Source organism: Canis lupus, chromosome 9, assembly GCF_048164855.1.
Source record: "Canis lupus baileyi chromosome 9, mCanLup2.hap1, whole genome shotgun sequence".
NCBI classification, from domain to species: Eukaryota; Metazoa; Chordata; class Mammalia; order Carnivora; family Canidae; genus Canis; species Canis lupus.
In genome coordinates, this window is record NC_132846.1 from 34,701,882 (window position 1) to 34,725,178 (window position 23,297).

Consider the following 23,297-nt stretch of genomic DNA (forward strand, 5'->3'; position numbering starts at 1 on the left):
TCCTAGAAAATAACATAGTATTATTCAAGACATAAATACATGGTATTGTTCAAGACAGAAAAATCCAAATTTGGGGAAATGTACTAATGCTGCACTATTATAATCTGATGTCTTTGGAAGGCAAAAGGGCAAGACACATGTCTGAATAAGGGGTGGAGATACTTGGTAAAGAAGTCAATTTTCATGTTGCCAATTGTTCTAGAAAAGGGTTAAACCAGGCATCAGGAAAATGGGGACTGAGATAGTAGGCTCTACAGATGAGGTAAAGAGAAACTCTCTCCAGGTTCTTGTCAGTCAGATCTGGACTGTGAGGCAATTGTCCACAAATTCCCATTCTGCACTGGGAACTACAGTCATTTTAAGACCCTAGGAAAATGTTTGAAAATTGGGGGGGGGGGACAATTAGTGACTCTAAGATAATAAAACTGTTAAGTCACTATTAATAGATGTTTAAATGCCCACAAAATATAACTTTGTGTCAACAGTACTAATTGTTAAAATTAGTATTCATGAAAATGTCATTACATTTGGAAATAATTAATTGCCAGATGATGTCATTTTGCAAAAATTCTCAAACATATACAATTGCCAAGAAATCATTGCCAATCATAAATTAAATGAGTTGCAAAATAATTTCCAAAGGAAACTCATAAAATTTCTTTTATACAGTTAATATGAAATTAATGTAGATGTGGGTTTGTACCAATGTGTTTGATAGGAAGTGGAGTATGGTCTCTAAAAATTTGAGAACTTACAGGCAACAATGCTGAATTAGGGTCCTCTGGACCTATGAGGGGGTAAATGCTTTCTTAACTATCCTGAAGCAGGCCAGTTAAGTAGGGAAGGGTATTAGCAAGCAGCCAGGAGGGCTACAATAAACCCATATAGTACCTTCATGTGATTTTTAAAAAGGTGACCATTCCAAGTAGATCTAGTCCCAGACAGAGCACAGAACTTGATGAGCTAGGTGTGGATTAGATTTCAGCACTTATGTAACTCTTGGGCTAGATGCCCTTATTCAGGACACAACATGCATAGGCATTCAGGGTAGCCATGATAATACTCTGTGCAAATGTCAGACTCTGTATAGTAATTGTTGCCTACTCTGTGGCTCTCCTTCCCTCCCACAGTCTTGAAACCTTAGTCATGTGTTCAGGGAATGTTTCAGCCTTGTTACGGCTTTGCCATAGGAAACTGAGTGGAAGGACATGTCCCACACTTAGAACAAAAAGAAAAACAAGAGCCCCTTCTCTTAGGTCAGAATGGTATAACTGAAGATAGCTGTGCACAGCAGAGGGGTGTTATGGTGAGAGACACTGGCCACCAAGGCAGGTTGAACCAGAGCCCAGGAGCATGAATGCCTATCTTGAGCATGAGGCAGCACGCTGAGAAATAACTAGTGGATAATCATGTGATCGGGTACTTAAAATTAAATCCAAATTTATTTTGTAGTCACAGATGAGTGAAGCTAAGGTACAAGGCTTTTTTCCTTCACAAAGGCTCTAGTCTAACAAAAAATTCAAGTAAAGTAAGAGAGGGTTCAGTAGAAAATAAAAATAAAAGTTGCTTTCTCAACTTCATCTCTAGAATATTAATAATTAATTTACATAAATAGCCTAACTATACCAATCAAAAGGCAAAGATTAGCAGTGGGTAATAAAACACAGCTCATCTATATGCAGTTTATGAGAAATTCATTACAAAGTCAGTAATACGTAGGTTGGATGTAGTAAACAGATGAGAAAAAAGATATACGATGCAAATGTTAATTCTGAAGAGCAGGAATGACTATATTAATATCCAATGAAGTCGACTTCAGAGAAAAGAAAATTACTAGCGGCAAAGGAAGACATTACATAATGATGGAAGGATCCAACCACTAGGAAGACACAATGATCCTCAATATGCACTCATCAAATAACAGAGCCTTAAAGATACAAAACAAACACTGACAGAGCTGAAAGGAGAAATAGGCAAATCTGCAGTTCTAGTTGGGGACATATCCCTCTAACCAACTAATAGAACTACTAGACAGACAATCATCAAGGACATAGAAGATCAGAAAAACTCAATCAGCTGACATGATCTGACAATATAAAGAACACGACAGTCAATAACAGAAAAATATATTTTTAAAAATCATCCATGGAATGATCATAAAGATAGTCCATATTCATGGCCATAAAACAAACCTAATAAACTCAAAAGAGTTAAAATCTGACCATAACGTGTATTCTCTGACTATGAGGGAATCAAACTAGAAATTAATAACAAAAAGAAAGCAAGACAATCTCTAAACATGTGAATATTAAACAACATACTTTTACATAACCTAGGTCAAAGAGGAAGTCTCAAAGGAAATTTCAAAAATACTTAAAACTGAAATGATAATACAACATATCAAAATATGTACGATGCATTTAAAGCATTACAGAGAAGATAATTTATTATACTAAAATGTTTACATTAGAAATGTAGAATGGTCTCAAATAGATTAACAAACTGGAAAAAGAAAAGCAAAATAAACCTAAAGCAAAAAGAATGTAAATATTAAAGATAATAGCAGAAATAAGTGAAACTGAAAATAGGTAAACAGTAGGGAAAATCAATGAAACAAAAGCTGGTTCTTTGAAAAAAACTAAACAAAATTGATAAGCCTCTAGCAAGACTCACCAAAAACAAAAAGTATACAACAGAGAACACCACTATAGATCCTGCCATCATTAAAAAGATAAAAAGGGAATACTACAAAAAGCTTTCTATACATAAGTTCAACAACTTAGAAGAAATGGACCAGTTTCTTTAAAACTATAAACCATCAAAATTAGGATTTTCTGTTGGCTTTACCTACACCAAAATGCTTTTTTCAGCTTACCCAGTAAGAGGGATATATATTTTTTAAGATTTTATTTATTTATTCATGAAAGACACACAGAGAGAAAGAGGCAGAGACACAAGCAAAGGGAGAACCAGGCTCTATGCAGGGAGCCTGACGTGGGACTCGATCCCGGGACTCCAGGATCACGCCCTGGGCCAAAGGCGGCGCTAAACTGCTAAGCCACCCAGGGATCCCCAAGAGGGATATATTTTAAAAATCAAATTTGTCTTCCCAACTTAGATTCTAAGTCTTACTCTTCAAAGGATTCTATTTCTAATAGAATATAGTGAGAACTCAATTTTTGGTTTAAAAGCATGCAATGGTGTTTCCAAAACTGTCCTGTGATCAGCAAGGTCTATAGTACAGTAAGCAGTAAAATATACTGGGGAAGGGAATTCACAAAGTTAATTTCCTATTTTGAGTCAGCAATGTTCATGGATTCACTAAACAATCCCCCATGAGTTCCTCCTTCAAGTCTAAATTCTCAAAAAAATCTTCCTAAAGGAAACCGTCAGGATCAATGGTAATTATAATTTTTCTCCATTTCCATGGACTTGGAATTACCATAAATTCTACATTAAAATGACTGGAGAAAAGAAACAAATATCTCAACTATGGAATACACTTTCAGATGAGACAACCTCAGTTCTCATTTTTCAGTTTGTCTAAAGAATCTTGTTTGTGAGGAATTTCCAGAAAACATTGCTTCTGACTTCAGAGAGCAGAGCAGCTAAACTATCCCAAGAATATTGGCATCAGCCCTAATAATACTTAAGAGCAACCCTGGTAAGAACAACTCATATCCTTTCCTAATAAGCCATTTTGCTGCTCTGCAACAGTACTTTGTTGACAGACTCCTGCACTCGTACTGAGCTTCCATTAGCAAGAACACCAATGGGCCCAACTCACCCATGGAGCCAGGGGCCCCTCCTTTTCATAACATAATTTCATTGAGCTCAGCCATTGGACCTAATGTGCATGTTTTCCTTGAAACTATCTCTATGCAAGCCATGTATTCTCTGAAAAATACATGAAACATACTTTCACAGAAATACAAGATTGGGTTCTGAATCTGTTCAGAAGCAATCAGTCCAAACTTCATAAAATAACTGCATAATTTCAGTGTCCCACATCCATCATGTTACCTATTTCTTTTAACATTTAGTGAACAGAAACCTGCTTTTTCATGTTGGACGGTTATTTCATGGATTCTAATAAGAAACATCATTTCTGAACATAGAACCACAAAGGCAGGCATTCAACCAGAAAAATGAAGTCAGTGATGGAAGGGTCATGTCATCACCTACTACAGGGCTCCTATGAAAAGTATGGAAAAGTGGACAAAGGATACTCCATATAATGTGGCCTGGGTGCTTAGAGATTCTGTAATGGTACTTCAAGTCACATTTTGAAAGAAATGGAAATGAATTTTCTGCCTCTTTCTTTATAAGACCTGATGTAATATAAGTTTTAAATGGATTTTGACTACAATTTCCCATAGCCTGAGGGTGAGTCTTTTTTGAAAAAGAGCAGCCATATTTTCAATGTTTTACTGATGCGTTGCATTAATCATTTAAAAACACCATCTGCCTCCTTTGTGAAGGGCCCCAGTTCTGAATTTAGAAGAGAAAGTACAACCAAAAAACCCACAGAAACAACAATTAATCTATAAAAACTCTAACCCAGCATAAGTTCTATAAACAGTGGAGTGGGGTCCCAGGTGACCCATTCAGAACAATGAAATGAAAGCCAGCACTACTGAGTGCACTGCCTATTAAAATGCCTCTTGTCAGTGGCACAGAAGTGCACTTCAGAGGACAATTCAAAGGGAAGGGCACCGGGTCACAAGGCTCTTCCTGTCTGACAAGTGGTGGCAGTGCAAGTGCTAAATGACAGGACATCAATCTGTCTGATTACCATGCAGTGTCATCGTTGGCCAACTTGCAGCATTTAGGGACTGTTTGGGGGCAATGGAGGCAAAAATGGAGGGTGTTGGGCATGTTTCATTTTGCTTTTACAATGAAGAAGCCAGAAATATTGAGTTAAGGGTAATCTCATAACTGGTGATCAAAATTCCCAAAAAAACAAAGTATAATATCAAGCACTCTGAGGAATGAGAAAAAGGCCAAGGCAGGGCTTAAGCTCTTGGGGTATTTTTCTACCCTCATGGCCTCTGTCTTCCTTATGAGCTCTCTAAGCTCCTGAAGCAAGCAAAATGCTATGGACAGTGAATTTTGCAGGAAGGGGGACATTTTTCTCAACTTTTCTCTTCCAGATCATGGAAATACATATAATATTCAAGGTCAAACCCAGGGAATAATTCCTGGAATAAAAAAACATAGTGAAACCAGTGAAACCAGACTATTTTGCTGCTTCCCTCAAGAAAACTGTCTTCCTTGAAGACAATTATGAATGTCAAATAAGATCAACTAGGTTTTATTAAGTACTTACTATGTAGTAGGCATATGCATTGTCCACATATACCTTTAATAGCTCACCAACCCTACAAGGAAGTTATCATTGGACCAATTTTATGAATGAGGCAACAGGTATCAGATACCTGTTGAATCTTACGGTTAGTACCAGACAAAGCCGGTAAAGTATAAAATCATAGTTCATATGACACAAAGCCAGAGTTCAGACCCGGGTCTGTCTACCATCAATGTTTGTGCTTTTCCTCTCTGCTCAGTTAAGAGGCATCTTCTATTAGGAAAGCTAGTCTAGCATATTTGGCTATAACTTTTCCACCACAGATGCTGATTATCCAACTTTTAAAAACACCCCATGTAAAGAGTAGTCTTTCTTTTTTAAATAGAAATTATGAGTCTGGGAATGATTGCTCACTAATGCATTCTTTGGAGAATGGTTCTGCCTTCCTAAAGATGTGCTGGGGGCAGAGATTGCAGTTAGTCTGCATTTTCTGAGAGGATATTTCCTGAACAAAATGGGATAAGTCAGATTTTTTAAAAGGCATCCATCCGGGATCCCTGGGTGGCACAGCGGTTTGGCGCCTGCCTTTGGCCCAGGGCGCGATCCTGGAGACCCGGGATCGAATCCCACGTCGGGCTCCTGGTGCATGGAGCCTGCTTCTCCCTCTGCCTATGTCTCTGCCTCTCTCTCTGTCTGTGTGACTATCATAAATAAATAAGAATTAAAAAAAAAAAAAAAAAAAAAAAAAGAAATTATGATGAAAAAAAAAAAGAAATTATGATGAGTAGTTCTAGGGAAACAATCCCTCTAACATGACCTGAAATGTGAAATAAATGAATAATTTCTTAAATGGTTGTGACAACTGCCACTACATTCGGGATAACATGAAAGCAGTTTTCATACAATCATTGTTCTGTTGTCCCCAGGAGCTTTAATGGACTTTCTCAGAAACCAGTATTCACTTCAGGCCCTGAGAAGGTGGTATACATTAATCACAGAAGCCATGTGTTAAATTCATGCCACCAGTAAATACATTTTCCAGAATTCATCTTCCTAAGGTTTGGAGGATGAAAATCATAAAAAGTACAACAGAGTTCAAAAGGCAAAGCAATCCAAGTAAGACCAATGTACCTTGGTAATCTTTCAGAGGTCATCCACGTATCAGAGTGTAATATAAGTAACAAATGTTCACCATAATTACCCTCAGTTATCAAGGACCTACCTAACAGCAGAGTAACTATTAAAACATTTTTAAGAAATGTAATCAAATGATTAATTTATATGACCAATCATGTTTACCAAATGATAGCTATTGTTTAAATATTTTGATGATTAAAGGGACACCTGGGTGGTACATTGTGTTAAGCATCCAACTCTTGGTTTTAGCTCAAGTCATGATCTCCAAGTTGTGAGATTGAGCCCTGTGTTGGGGACTCTTCCTCCCTCTCCCTCTACTCCCCACCCCCCACTCTCTCTCAATAAATAAATGAATAAACCTTTAAAAAAATTAGACCTCAGTTACCTGGAGTATTAAGCTACATTAAATATTTCTGTGATGATGCTAAGCATCATGATTTAACCGAGATGGTAGCCAAGGTAGTACACTGACTCCTGGCCAAGGGCACCATTCTCCTCTCCTTGAAACTAGATGATCCAGCCACTTAAATGTTACAGCTCCCCTGCCTGCTTTCCTTGACAATGAAATGAGGCCATAGTTGAAAAATTGCTGTTTTTTAAAGCACCCAAGAAAACCAAAGCATATAATTTAACAGAAACAAGCGAACAACAACAACAACAACAAAAAACAGTCTGGAAAGCAGGAAAGGGAATTCTCCAAAGAGGGACCTCACCGTACTGTATAACTTCCCAAATCCTGTGACCATGCCCAGGGATCTCTGACTAACAGAATAATACAAATCAATTAATAGTGAAAGGGGTGGGATTCCTGGGTGGCTCAGCGGTTTAGCGACTGCCTTCAGCCCAGGGTGTGATCCTGGAGACCCGGAATCGAGTCCCACATCAGGCTCCCTGCATGGAGCCTGCTTCTCCCTCTGCCTGTGTCCCTGCCTCTCTCTCTCTCTGTGTCTATTATGAATAAATAAATGAAATCTTTAAAAAAAATAGTGAAAGGGGTGTAGCTGAGAAAAATCACATCTGTTCTTCCTATTCTATGCTCACTTCTTAAACTTTCCACTTCTCCTTTACAGGAGCCATGACTACATCAGCACGTCTGTTGGCCCACTGGTTCGTTTTAACTCATCCTTTGGGCTTGAACTCATTTAGATTTCCCATTTCCTTCAAGCATTATGGTCATTGGGCCTGGGACAAAAGGCCTCTCTGAGTATGTTCTGAAACTTTCATGACTGTAATACCCTTCGAATAATATATAAATAAAACTACTCAAGATTATATGCGTAGATGCAGAGAGAAACACACTTTCAAAAAAAAATGACCTTTTAAGGATTCAACTATCATACATATTGGCATCAAAGACTAATAAAAAGACCAGAAATCTTGAAGATGTTGGTAGAATTCTTAGAAGATTGAGTTTTGAATTCCTGTTTCACCACTTGCTAACTAGATAAACTTGAACAAGTTACATTATTTCTAAACCAGACTTTCCTCCCCTTTATTAGAGATAAAATAGGCTCCTTGTCTTATAGGGTTGTTTTGAGAATTTAAATGAGATGATACATGTTTATCACAGATCTTGGCATTTTTTAAGTGCTCAAAAAATGTTAGTTGTTAATATTTTCATTAAATGTAATCATATCCTTCCCCAGGCAGTTTTTATGTGTAGAAACAATTTAGAATACTTGCCCCAAAAAAGAATATTTGCCAGATTCAGATCAATGAAAAAATAGAAAATCTCAGCAAACAAACTTTGATGTTTTGTCTATGGCTTTCATGTGTGTGTTCAGCCCTCAAATTTCTCTTAGATAATCTAAAAGAATCCCCCAAAACTTGATTCATTTAGGAAGCATTAATTGAGGTCCCAGTGGTATGTAAAGAAAGAAAAACAGATTCAAGAGCATGCCTCCATGTTTACTTCCAATGACTAAACTGACTATAGCAAAGTTCAGAATTTCTAGCTAACTTTATACATTGGAGTTATTTGACCAATTTGGCCATGTGGTGATTCAATATAATAATAAAAAAAAACCTTAGATCAGCCACGATATAACTTTATAGATTCCATCAGTAATATCAGCTATGGGAAAGTCACTCAGAAATCCAGTGGACTAGAAGCCACCAGATTGAAAAAAGACCAAATCTCATCCTTTTGAAAAAGGAACACAAAGAAATATGAGGTTGATTTCTGAACAGAATTAATGAATGAAAGTGACACATAAATTATAGTATAAAAATATTTCTCCTGTGGACTTTCAAATAACTATAAAATTAATAATAAAAATCTTTAACTTAATTTCTACAGAGTAGGGATTTTCCACTTCTGCATTGCAGGTCTTCATTTCTCGTAAATGGCCATCTTTTGTTATTTCACATGGTTCATGAACCTTTTCTTGATCACCTCACCTGTAGAATAAACTGCTGCCACTTTGGATCTGTGAATTTTACTTTTTATGTAACTTTTTCAGTCAAAGTTAGAATGATTAGAAGTGTTATTAAGGTGAAGATAATGCATTTATATCTAGGCAACTTGATTCATATTGGCACCAGTGTAACATATCAAAATCCTATAAACAAAAGCATTAAGAACAGAATAGGTAATGGAAGGAACTTCTCAGGGAGCATAAAACAACCAACTGAATTTTGGTCTTCCTCAAAAATATGTTTTTTTTTAAATTTTCATGTAAATAGTGTCATTCTAAAGCACCATATGTGCAGAATGAAACAAGCAGACACAGCTGGCTCCTGGCCATAGCAGATGGAAGGAAACCAATAAAGCAGTTAAGCATCAAGCTGAAGGGCTTGCATGCACACACACACACACACACACACACACACAGACTCTTAATAAATATCATCCAATGTTGATGAAGTACTCAGTTTCACTGGGGACCTCAAATGATAGGTGACACACATGAAATTATTAATGACTTTATAAACACTGACAAGGTGGATGTGTTCTTGCTGCTCAGTTAAAATATGGAAGTACATTAATGTGCACAGGCATACACAAAATCATCTCAGACTTCCTAATTTCATGACTTTTTTTTGCACAGAGAGCTTTCAGAACTATGTGCAAATTTCCACACCACATGCTTTGCTATAACCTCCCAGAGACTGCCAGGATTCATGAAACCACTTTTAAAAGGTGTCCTGAGTGAGAGGTTGTCAACCTGGCACACAGATCTTTGACTCTTATGTGGGGCCCAGAAGTCCCATGCTTTGCCATGCCTGCTAGAGGAGGACAGACACTCACTCCCTGGTGGGCAACTTGCTGGTGGGACTCCTTCATGCTCCCTCTGCCCCAAGTAACATACTATCCGTTTTTAGTATTTCTAATGTAGGCGGGCCAGCTGAACTCCTCCTGGGAAGTGGCATCGGGAATGGCATAGAATGAAATAGGACCTATGCATCGAGAGGAAAAAGGAACTTTAGAATGTCCTGGTCTCCACTTGACACATTAAAATATACTGTCGCTGACTGGCGGTGTGTTCTCATGCAACTCAGTTAACCTCTTTGGACTTTAGTTTTCTACTCTGCAAAATGATAGAACTACAACTCTAAGGCACCTTCCAATTCAAACACTCTATGGCAAGTAGCTGCAAAGTTTCCAGCCCATAAAACTTACATAAAGCTCTCCTGGAAAAAGAGTCTATGGTAAAAAGCATTTAAAATGCACAGAAAAGGGATCCCTGGGTGGCCCAGCGGTTTGGTGCCTGCCTTTGGCCTAGGGCGCGATCCTGGAGACCCGGGATCGAATCCCACGTCAGGCTCCCGGTGCATGGAGCCTGCTTCTCCCTCTGCCTATGTCTCTGCCTCTCTCTCTCTCTCTGTATGACTATTATAAATAAATTTTTTTTTAATTAAAAAAAATAATAAAAAATAAAATGCACAGAAAAGGGCAGCCGGGTGGCTCAGCGGTTTAGCGCCACCTTCAGCCCAGGGCATGATCCTGGAGACCCGGGATGAGTCCCGTGTCAGGCTTCTGGCATGGAACCTGTTTCTCCCTCTGCCTGTGTCTCTGCCTCTCTCTCTATCTGTTTCTCAAATAAATAAATAAAATCTAAAAAAATATTTTAAAAATAATAAAATGCACAGAAAGGACCAGTTGCCTTATAAAAATGGAAATCAATAAAGGGAAAAAAATCTAAGCCCCAGATATAACTTTTTAAACAACTGTGTGGTAAACAGAATTGCTGGTCTCAATTTGCCACTCTCCTATAGTGAAGTATATGTCCTTGCCATATCCTGATAACATATGGAATGTACTTCTCCACACCTTGATCTTGGACTTGGCCATGTGACCCACTTTTGTCAATGGGATATTAGTGAAAGTAATACAGAGTAATACAGGCAAAATGTGCCTTTGCACTGGAGTTGCCCTCCTGAGCATCTGCCATTGCCATAGGGAAAACATACCACGGGAGTCACTGCCCTTTCAGTCTGAGACTCCTGGAACAATCCTAAATCAGGCCTACAGCCTGGAGTCAGCTGAGTCTACGTGAACTTCACAGACCCACAGGCAAGAAGAAAAGTACTTCTGTAAACCATTGAAATTTTGAGGTTATTAGATGGCATGATTCCAAGAAAAGCTAACTGATAAATCCTGCAAGGAAATAACATCGCTGTATGAAGAAAATGCCTACAGAACATGAGAAGATAAACACCTATCTATATAGATTCTCTATAAAGATCTATCAAGATTCTATATCACAGCACTGACAATAATGTGTACTCAACGTGGTCACAAGTGTGTCAAGATGACAGCAATGTCAATTTGAAAACTGCATACAAATTACAACAGGCTCTCCCACACTCACTTTAAAACAATCGTAACAAATAGCCATAAATGGTTAGCTTGATAACAGAATTAGATCTTTATTGGGAAAGTGGTAAAATTTTGGAAAAATCCGAAAATTCCTTCATTTGAACACTGATTTTTACAAACTACCACATACATGCATTACATGCAGCCTGGGAATGCTGCAGATGTTTGCCACCATAAGCCACACACCTTTTTTTCCGTTTCAGACTTTTTTTTTAATTTTAGAAATTGGAATATAATTGACATATAACATCCTATAAGGTTAAGGTGTACATGTTGGTTTGACACACTTTTGTATTGCACTGATTACCACCTAAGCATTAGCTAACATTTTTATCATGTGACATAATTATTATTTCTTTGTTTGTGGTGAGAACAACTAAGATCTAGTCTCTTAGCAATTTGGAAGTTTATAATACAGCATTGTTGACTATAATCACCATGCTGTGCATCACGCCTCCAGATCTTACTTATCTTCTAGTTGCAAGTTTGTACTATTTGACCAACACCTCCCCAATTTCCCCAGCCTCTGGTAAAAGGCTACTCTGTTTTTCAAACTATGGCTTTTTTCGATTCCACATATAAGTGAGATCATGTGGTATTTGTCTTTTTCTGTCTAACTTATCTCACTTAGCATAATGCCCTCAAGGTCCATCTATGTTGGTACAAATGGTAGGATTCCTTTTTACTCATGGCTAAACTATATATATATATATATATATATATATATATATATATATATATACATACACACTCAGGAGGGCAACTCCAGTGCAAAGGCACATTTTGCCTGTATTACTCTGTATTACTTTCACTAATATCCCATTGACAAAAGTGGGTCACATGGCCAAGTCCAAGATCAAGGTGTGGAGAAGTACATTCCATATGTTATCAGGATATGGCAAGGACATATACTTCACTATAGGAGAGTGGCAAATTGAGACCAGCAATTCTGTTTATATATATAACTTGATAAATATATAGCAATTATATTTGTTAAACTATTTATATTTATATATAAATATATATATGTCTTATATAGTATACAGACGATGACTATATATATAGTATAGGTAATATATATATACACACACACACATATATAGTATACACACACACAGACACACAGACACACACCTTCCTTACCCACTCATCCATTGAAAGACACCTAGGTTGTTTCCATATCTTGGCTATTATAAATAATGCTGTAATGAACTTGACTGTGCAGATATCTCTTCATGATACTAATTTTCCTTTAGAAAGATATCCAGAGTAGGATTGCTGGACCACATTATAGCTCTATTTTTAATTTTTAAGGAGCCATCATACTGTTTTCTATAATGATTGTTTCCACCTTCCATTTCTATTTCCATTTTACATTTCCACCAACAATGCACAAGAGTTCCCTTTTTTCCAATTCCTTACCAGCATTTATTATCTCCTGACTTTTTGATAGTAGCCCTTCTAACAGATGTGAGATGGCATCTCATTGTGTGCTTGATTTACATTTCCCTAATGATTGGCTATATTGGGAATCTTTTCATGAACATGTTGGCCATTTGTATGTATTCTCTGGGAAAATACTATGCAAGCCCTTTCCCGAGTTTTAAGTTGGATTTTTTGTGGTTAAAAAAAAAACTGAGAGCTTTTCCTCTAAGATCAGAAACAAGACAAGGATGTTCATTCTTACCACTTTCATGCAACATAATATTGGAAGTCCTAACCACAGCAATCAGACAAGAAAAAGAAAGAAAAGGCATCCAAATTGGTATGGAAGAAGTAAAACTTTCACTATTTGCAGATGACATGATACTATATGTTGAAAATCCTAAAGACTCCACCAAAATACCACTAGAACTGACAGATGAGTTCGGCAAGGTCATAGGATACAAAAATCAATGTACAGAAGTCTGTTTCATTTATATACACTAATAATGAAGTAGCAAAAAAAAGAAATTGAGAAAACAATCCTATTTACAATTGCATCAAAAATAAAAAATATCTAGGAATAAATTTAACCAAGGAGGTGAAAGACCTATACTCTAAAAACTATATAACATTAATGAAAGAAATTGAAGATGACACAAACAAATGAAAAGATACTCCATGCTCATGGTTTGGAAGAACAAATATTGTTAGAATGTCCATACTACCCAAACCAATCTACAATATTTAATGCAATCTCTATCAAAATAACAACAGCATTTTTCACAGAACTAGAATAAGCAATCCTAAAATTTGTATGGAACTACAAAAGACCTCAAATAGGCAAAGCAATCTTGAAAAAGAAGAACAAAACTATCACAATCCTAGATATCAACATATACTACAAATCTGTAGTAATCAAAACAGTATGGTACTGGCACAAAAATAGACACATTGAACAGCAGAACAGACTAATGATCCCAGAAAAAAAAAAACCAATATTATATGGTCAGTTAATCTTAAACAAAGGAGGCAAGAATATCCAATGGAAAAGACGGTCTCTTCAACAAATAGTGTTGGGAAAACTGGACAGCTACATGCAAAAGAATGAAACTGGGCCACTTTCTCATGCCATACACAAAAACAAAAAATAAGCACAAAATGGATTAAAGACTTAAATGTGAGACCTGAAACCATAAAAATCCTAGAAGAGAGCATATGCAGTAATTTCTCTGACATTGGCTGTAGCAACGGTTTTCTAGTAATGTCTCCTGAGGCAAGGGAAACAAAAGTAAAAAGAAACTATTAGGACTACATCAAAATAAAAGGCTTCTGAATAGTAAAAGAAACAATCAATAAAACTAAAAGTTAACCTACTGAAAGGGAGAAGATATTTGCAAATGACATATCTGATGAAAGGTTAGTATCCAAGATATATAAAGAACTTACACAACTCACCACCAAAATAATAATCATCATCATCTAATTAAAATGGACAGAAGACATGAACAGACATTTCTCCAAAGAAGACTACAGGTGACCAACAGACACATGAAAAGACGCTCAATATCACTAATCATCAGGGAAATTCAAGTCAAAACCACAATGAGATATCACTTCACATCTGTCAGAATGACTAAAATAAAAAACACAGGAAATAAACACAATAAATTGGCAAGGATGTGGGGAAAAAAGGAATGTTTATGCACTGGTGGTAAGAATGCAAACTTCTGCAGCCACTGTGAAAAACAGTATGGAGGTTCCTCAAAAAATTGGAATAGAATTACCATATAATCCAGTAATTCTACTACTGGGTATTTACCTAAAGAATATGAAAACGTTAATTCAAAAAGATAAATGCACCCCTATGTTTATGGCAGCATTATTTGCAATAGCCAAATTATGGAAGCAATCCAACAGAATCCATCGATAGATGAACGGACAAAGAAGATGTTGTGTACACACACACACACACACACACACACACACACACTGGAATATTACTCAGCAGTTAAAAAAGAATGAAACCTTGCCTTTTGCAACAACATAAGTGGATCTAGAGGGCATAATGCTAAGTGAAATAAGTCAATCAGAGACAAATAGCATATGATTTCATTCATATGTGAAATTTAAGTAACAAAACAAAGAAAAAAAGAGACAAGCTGAAAAACAGACTCTTAACTATGGAGAACGAACTGATGGTTACCAGAGGAGAGGTGAGTCAGGGGATGGGTGAAATAAGTGAAGGGGATCAATAGTACACTTACCATGATTAGCACCAAATAATGAATACAGTTATTGAATCACTATATTGTAAACTGGAAACTAATATAATAGTGTATGTTAACTATACTGGAATTAACTTTTTTTATTATTTAAAAATATATTTAAGAATTTATTTTTAAAAATTTATAATATTTAAAAATTTTATAAAAATTACTTAAAAATATTACTTTAAAATTTATTTAAAAATCAGATTATTTGCTTTTTTCTACTGAATTGCATGAGTTCTTTATATATTTTATATATTAACTTTTTATCAGATATATATGGTTTGCAAGTATTTTCTCCCTTTCTATAGGTTGCCTTTTCAGTTTATTGGTCATTTCCTTGATGGGCAGAAGCTTTTTAGTTTAATGTAGTCCCATTTGTTTATTTTAGTTTTGTTGCTTGATGCACATACTTTCTTAAGATACAATATTTGAATTTTTCCTAAGATCCAGAAGCTACTGAATTTGGACAAATCAGCTTTATAGAGAAATGTGTGCATATCTGTCTCATAATTTAATAATATAATTACCATGTTGCATCTGATATTTATGCTGTTCTGTCTATTGGAGACAGAAATCCTGCTCAAGCAACCTTAGGGTTTCTAAAGTAAATGCACCAAAGTCTTTGTTTTAACAGTCTCAGCAGAGAGGACCAGAAAATAAACTAGTCAGAGAGGATAAATTCCCAAAATTCAGTCAATATCAGAGCACCAGTCACAGTAATAAGAATGAAGTAACTGCTGTTTTATACTACTTGATAATAGATTATGCAGCCACTTAAAACAAAGTTTGTGAAAAAATTGTGATAATCTATAAATTAATTATGCCATAATTAAAAAAAACCAGCACGCATAATAGTATCAATAGTAGGATCGTTAACAATGTAAAAAAAACATGCACTAGAAAATCAGATTTGGAATGTCCTCAAAATTGTTAATGCATTGTCTTTGAGTGATAGAGCACTTGAGTGATTACATTTTTTCAATTTTTTTGCGTTATCTGTATTTTCCAAATTGAATATGCATTATTCAAAATATCTTTTGAAATTACTTTTCCTAAATTATAATTTTATTCTTTCAAAATGTAGTTTTCCCTTTTGCTATACTCTGTTCAGTCTTCTTCCACATACTTACCAAAAAAAGGGAAATGCAAATTAACATTGAAACAGAGTTTACATGTTTATATCTGATCCTCTAAAGTTTTGTTGATTACCAACAGCACAGATGTTTGGTCCCACAGCTAACATTTCAGGTGCAATTTTTAAAAGCCAAATATTAACCAGAACTATAAAATAATATAATCCTTACAGAGGAGTTGACAGTGCCTTACAGCACGGTCATTAGAAATGAAGATGCCATCTCATTACTGTGAGACCAGGGAAATTTTAACATTACACAGGACATGAAAATATTGTGTCTCCAAAATACAGCAATCATGTCTTCAAATTTGTGATTATTTCAGCAGAATGGACTGGCCTGACTCAAAAGTTATATTTAAATAAGTTATAAATACTATAATCTCAAAAGAATAAACAATTAGCATGTTCTTCATCCCAGAGAGCTTCAAAGACTCTATTTGATAGAATATCATGATCTCTATTTCTTCAAAGACAAGTAGAAAATAGAAATGTGAAATAATTTTCCAAAGGCCACACAGAGTAAAATATGACTATACTAGATACTTCTTAATTTATGAATCTTTCCCAAGTGTGTCATTAGAATCTTGAAAATATATGTTACTATTGGGCTATATGTAAGAAGAAATGCTTTTTTTTAAAATCAAAATTCCCATGTTGCAAAAATAATTTTGTATAAAGCAGTATTTAGTGTTTTCATTTCCAAAGAAAACATTAAAAAGAAATAGAACTACTTCCTACTTGGCTTTGTGGGAAATTGCTACTAATAACTATTGTTAAACAGTTTGCAAAAATATGACACGCTATTTCATTGCCTAATAATAAGCTCAGAAGAACAAAGCATAAATAAGTAGTTCTAGGCTATTGTTTTTCAGCTTCAGAAAATTACACAGGCTTTTACTAGTTGATTATTTTGTGCACTTGAAATCTAGAAATACTCATTAAAAATTAATAGTCTTGTATCATAAATAATATAAGCATATCTTTAAAAGATATGGAAGGTAGATTATTGGCACTTTGTAAAACTAACAAGAAAAGACTACTATATCCCACTTCAAAGATTTACCTAAGTTTTAGGAAGGCTCAGGAACAATTTTGGGAGTTTGCTTACTGTGTAAATTCACTTGTGGTTTGTAAGAGCCAAGAAACAGCAAAAATTACCTCCTATCCCGACACACACACTAGTATGTCAGAGCAACTAAGATTACCTGTTAATTGATTTTTTTAAGGCAGCTTTGCTACATTTTTTTTCTCTTTCTTTCCTTTTTTTCTTTCTTTTCTTTTCTTTTCTTTTTTCTTTTTTTTTTTTTTTTACCTCATAAAGAAAAAAATACTTTCATTTGCTCCCTCTTGGCTGTGCTGGAGAAACAGAAGCCTCACCAGGATTAATGGAAGGATGACCAACTTGTGGAGGAGATGCCCGTGAATGTCATGTGTGATTAATTAATACTAGAAAGAGCAGTGAAGACATTTTTAAGTCATAAGATTACAAACGAGACCAAACAATAGAGCACCCTAACAGTGTGGGGGCTTTGTTAGAAACAATTTGCCTCTGTGAAAAGGAATTTTTCCTAAGCATCCCTCCTACCCTTGAGAAAGAGGAGTGACAAATGGGATTGGTAAATTTGGGGCAAATGCTCCCATCAGCTGTACCTTTCTTCCTCCTGTTTACACAGAGTATGGGTTCTCTCTGTGCCTCCGCGCCAGAGCCTCTCCTGGGCAAGTGTCCTCTTCCAGGGGAGTTGGGCCCCCAGCCAGGTGCCACCTAGGGCGATAGGACACTTCTACCTAACTCAGGACTTCAGCTGTTAGCCACCCATGTGGCTAACATATTAGCTAAAGCCATCACCTCCCTTTTGGCTTCTGCAAGTAAACAGGAGATATTTCATCCCTGTCTTCTGCTGTTTTATATCTGAACTTTTAGGTTGGTTTTGCTTTGATGATACCATAGCAAATCACTACACTTACTCTCAGGAAAGGACTTTCATTCGCTGTCAATTGATTTGCAAAAACTCCACGCCAAATCCACTGCCTGATTTACAAGAGAGCCATCAATCATCACGTGAGACAGTGAGTCCACACTTGAATAATCTGCTTACTATACATCACAATTCTCGCCATAGCACATCATGGCCCTGTGGTATTATTTATTAATGTTCTCTTTTAAAAGGATCAGGGCGTTTTTTTGTACTATAAAGTAGTATGCCAAAGAGAAATGACATTACCACTGTGAAAGGAAAATGAGTACGACTTGTCAAAGATTAACATCCAAAATGTACATAGCACTTACCATATGCCACACCATTAGAAGTGCTTTACAAACATTACTTCTCTGACTTCTGATAATAATCCTATGAGGTAGGTACTATCATTTCTGTAGGTACTATCATTTCTCATCTATATGAGAAATAACTACTTATTTATTTCTCATCTATAGATGAGAAAACTGAGGAAAAAGAGATTAGGAAATCTGCTCAAAGGTAAGCGGCTAGTGAGGGGCAGACTGGGATCTGCATCAAGTGGCCGGCGTCTGGTGCCCTGGCTTTAAAGTCAGCTCTGACAGACCCCAAATATAGAAAATGACCATAAAGACAAAGGCAGCAGAAAGAAAATCGAAGTTCTCATTTTATAAAAATAAAAATGAAATGCAAGGCATAACAATTGGTTAACAAAAATTCACACCTGAAAACTATTTTTCTTGCACAAGAGCTGTCAATAATCAGCTGATAATAAAATTTTAAATTTAAAAACAAAAAATCAAATACAAAGAATAACAACCAATTTATTATAAAAATCCACTCTGGAAAATTCTATTTTTCTCATGCAAGAAATAACTGTTGATGATAAATCAATAATAAAAGCTTCATTTTGAGTAGCTTCCTTTTAAGATTAATTAGAGTAAGATGCCTCAAAGGGAAAAGAATATTTTAATTCGTTTTTGCTCCTCTTTTGCTAAGTCCTGAGCAGAAATCTATAGAGGCTGAATAGACCTGGACCACTCTGAGTTTATCTAATGGCATTTTTCCTCACCACATTCTTCAATGTACTTATCAGTAGTGATTCTTATTCCTCACTCATCTCTTTCCCCTACAGGAACCGGCCGTCAAGTGATTCATGTGGTCAGGAGCAAGTGAATTATAGTTCTTGGCTCTACTACTTCAGCTTCACTCAAGCAATAACACTTACTGTATCTATGAAGTCAGGGATTTGATGGGCTATTCTTTTCATAAAGTATGCATGAAGAGAGACAGTATTAAGCCTCCCCGACTTCACTTCTTTGCCAATGGTCTCACAGCAACTACACATTTCCCAGCCTCCCTCTAAGTTAGGTGGGGTCCCGTGGCTGGTTCTAGCCAATAAAGTGTGAGCAGAAGTGATTCATGGCGCCATCAGGGATCTTTTCTTTTCTTTTTTAAATTCAATTTGCCAACATACAGTATAACACCCAGTGCTCATCCCATCATGTGCCCTCCTTAGGGCCCATCACCCAGTTACCCCATCCCCCACCCACCTCCCCTTCTGCAACCCTTTGTTTGTTTCCCAAAGTTAGGAGTCTCTCATGGTTTATCTTCCTCTCTAATTTTTCCCACTCAGTTTCCCTCCTTTTCCATAAGGTCCCTTTCACTATTTCTTATATTCCACATACAAGTGAGACCATATGATAATTGTCTTTCTCCAACTGACTTATTCACTCAGCATAATGTCCGCTCTTTGTCTGTTTCTGGCTAGAGAAAGCCAACTCAAGGACCTAGAGGAACCCAAAAGCCCTCAATAGAAATGTGAGTCCTTGAATGACTGTGGAACATAGGAATGACTTCCACCAAAGCCCACACTGGACTATGATATGAGGTAAGAAATAACCTTTTACTGTTTTAATTTACTTTGATTTAGAGATCGTTATGATAGCAGTTACTTTATTCTGATTAATATGATGCGTTAAAACAAATATTTAACTCCTAATATTTGAAAAGTGTTTCTCCATGTATCCTTAAAATGACAACTCTTTGGTAAACACCAATGTCAGAGGTACAGCCCCTGCTGTGATCATTCCGTGGAAAATGTGCTTTCAGAGACACTGATGAAAATAATCAAAAGCTGCTTCCATAACAAGCCGTGTTCTAGCTAAATCTGCTCTAGAATTTACTGGGTTTTCTCTTTCTGTTAATCCTTCATTGTAACTGGCATATTGAATGGGTAGAACTCATGGAGTTTAATCACCAAAACTTGTTTTTTCCAACTGTCTCTTTAAATCCAATCAGATCCTTCTCTTCACCCTGATTTTTATGGTCATGCTTAGGTTTTAAAAAAGAAAAAAACAAAGGAAAGAAAACCTACTGTCATTTTCAACACAATTGCAATTTCAATTCAGTATTTTTAAATGACTAATTGGATATAGTAAGCAAAAGATCACTTAGAGTTACTAGTCCTCCCTTCCACCAGTACTTCCCCATCCTGGGCCGGCAGCCAGCTGCTCCCCACCTTAGTGTGTGGTTAACATCTTCTGTGTTAAATGTGAATTTTCTCCCCACACCCCTACTGTTATTTCTGACCTGTGTCCCATCCAGGGTGGAAACTGCAAAGGGGAAGAAGTAAAAGGGCAGGAGAAGTTCTACTTGACAAGTCCTACGGTCATATAGTACTGTTTTTTCTGGTGTTGGTGGACATTTAGAGCTGATATTTTTTTTACTGTGGGTTCTCTGGAGACTCTTTTCTGGGTCTCTCCGGCTGAACCCCATTGATTCATTGATGTCTCTCATTTGGCTGCCCCTTCCCAAACATCCTCAGCTTCATCCCCTATCTCCTCACCCCCATACTTAAGTTATCTTGCTAATCTATTTACTCGCTTGTTGTCTGTTTTGCTCCCCATTCCCATCACCCCACTAACCTGTCAGCTCCATGACAGCCTTTTACTACCATGGTCTCCTTACCCTGGGGGAATCCTCTTACAATTATTCCAGGTTCAATGACAGTCCCTAGGATTCACATTCCATCACAGGGCAGACACAGCAGCAGCAGCTCTTCCCCCAGCCAGAGCACTTACTGTCCCCATATCTCTGGCTCGTTTGATTTCCCAGTGAGGCTGGGGGAAATGAGACATCAGTTGGCCAAGCCCTTCCACTCACAGGGGTCATAGGTGAAGCTCTCTGCATAGCTGGGTGAAAGTCTCCTCCTCAGATTTGCAGTGACAGGCAAAGCACATCCCTACTTCTCTTGCTTAGAAAGAATCACAGTACAGCTTTCCCCTGAGAAACCCTCCTCACAACACTTTTAATTTTGAATATCAATTCACTTATCTTTGGCATAGGTGAGGGGCTTCATGAATCATATAAGTGGTTTTCAGACTTCCTTTTCTGAATTCTGCATATGGTTTAACATTTCTTTTTGGAGTGGACCTTCTATTTATCTTGGCGCCTCACAATCTGGTTTTCCTGGATCAATCGAAGTCTTCCTTATGAGCAAGCATTCCAGTTAATGCATATTTCCAGGCTCCGGGTGTCCTATTTAACATGTCTACACTTTCATGCGTTTCACCTAGTATTCCCTACACATAGCAATTGCTTGATTTGATGGGTCAACAAGCTATTCCACTTCCATTTCCTATAAGCATGCAATTTAATTTTCTTCCCACCACCTCTGTTGGGGACTTTGTCAGTCTAAGTTTCTGTTTTTCCCTATTCATAGGTTAGCATTCCAGCTGGAAGTGAAGGCTAAAGAATGACTCTTGACGTGGTTGCTTTGTTTTTACTCAGAATTTATATTGAAGATCAATAAACACATCAACATGTTCTAAGGATGCTTTACTTCACACTCAACACAGGTGAGAAAGTTTCATTGTCCACCTCTAAGTTATCTTGCTAAGCTCTCTGTTTATTTGCTTGTTGTCTGTTCCACTCCACATCACACCCCTACCCACCTAATATATCCACCCCATCCATGATAGCAGAATCTACCCATCAGGCTGACTACTATTAACTCTCCCCAGAGCCAATGATTCTGACAAAAAAAACATGCCCTAAACTAGTGCATCCCTAACTTCAGAAGTCCAAAAATCACCTGGCATCACACTAAGTCAGATGTTATTTGATGAAATAATAGTTAATTTTAATCAGTAGGTCTGGGGTGGGCCAAGGAGGCTGCTTTTCTTTTCCCTTTTTTTAAAGATTTTATTTATTAATGAGACACACACACACACACACACACAGAGAGAGAGAGAGAGAGAGAGAGAGAGAGGCAGAGACACAGGCAGAGGGAGAAGCAGGTTCCATGCAGGGAGTCCGACGTGGGACTCGATCCAGGGTCTCCAGGATCAGGCCTTGGGCCGAAGGCGGTGCTAAATCACTGAGCCACCTGGGCTGCCTAGGAGGCTGCTTTTCTAACAAGCTCCCAGGTGATAATGATGGTTGGCAGAGAACCACACTCTGAGTAGCAAGGTTGAAAAATATTTGTTGAATGAATTTGACTTTTTATATGGTTAATTTGTTATTTACGGTATTTTAGAGAGACTGATGGAGATTATGGGGCAAGGAGCCCTTCAAAACTGTCCCTTGCCATTACCACTGACTGTCCCCATTTTTAGCCTCTGCTCTCATTTTTCTTGGCATCTGATGTCTTTCACTCGGATTCACGTGAGCCCGTCCTTCCTGCAACAAAGTCTCCCAGAGCTGACAGCTCTAAGATTGTCCTTTGTCAGAGTCTGTTCTTGGTCTAGGAAGTATTTCAGAAAACACCACGCAAAAGGGCCAGACCTTAAGCACGGGGTCGAGGACTCTAAAATGCACAAATCTCAGCAAGACTCCAAGAAAAAGACTCAGCCCATACAGCAGTGAAAGTGAGTGTTCAGACTAAACACCTGGAAGGTGTGGCCCCATCTTACTTTAGCTCCTCTAAAGCAGATGTATGCTTTGCATAAATTTGCGTAGCATTAGGTGATTCTAATACTGCCGGGTGATAAACTGACTTATTAAGAGAAACTTCTGTCCCAAATTCCAGTTTGGGAGGCAATAAACAAAACAGATCTATTTCCCAGAAACCTCCCAAGTTTGAAGCAGGGGCAGGGAGGGTAGTGGAGGCCCTGGCCCAGCTGAACTGCAGAGAGGATGCACTGCAGCTTGCCAGGGCATCTGGATTTACAACTGAAGCAGCAGCTTCTCCGGATGAATTTAAGCATAGCACCTGAGTTGGGTAATTTCCCCTATTTCCCAC

The 23,297-nt window shown here is 37.2% G+C and overlaps 1 protein-coding gene and 1 long non-coding RNA gene across 2 annotated transcripts in view; one reads left to right on the top strand and one right to left on the bottom strand.

Moving 5' to 3' along the window:
- SLC35F4 (solute carrier family 35 member F4) overlaps positions 1-23,297 on the bottom strand; it is a 226,612-nt gene that overhangs the window by 141,098 nt on the left and 62,217 nt on the right. The gene's annotated exons all lie outside the window — the stretch shown is intronic.
- Positions 1-23,297, top strand: part of LOC140639407 (uncharacterized) — a 69,450-nt gene that overhangs the window by 45,407 nt on the left and 746 nt on the right. Inside the window, exons 3-4 of the long non-coding RNA XR_012036141.1 lie at positions 19,824-19,943; positions 21,777-21,912. This is a non-coding gene — a long non-coding RNA (uncharacterized lncRNA). The remainder of the gene's footprint in view (positions 1-19,823; positions 19,944-21,776; positions 21,913-23,297) is intronic.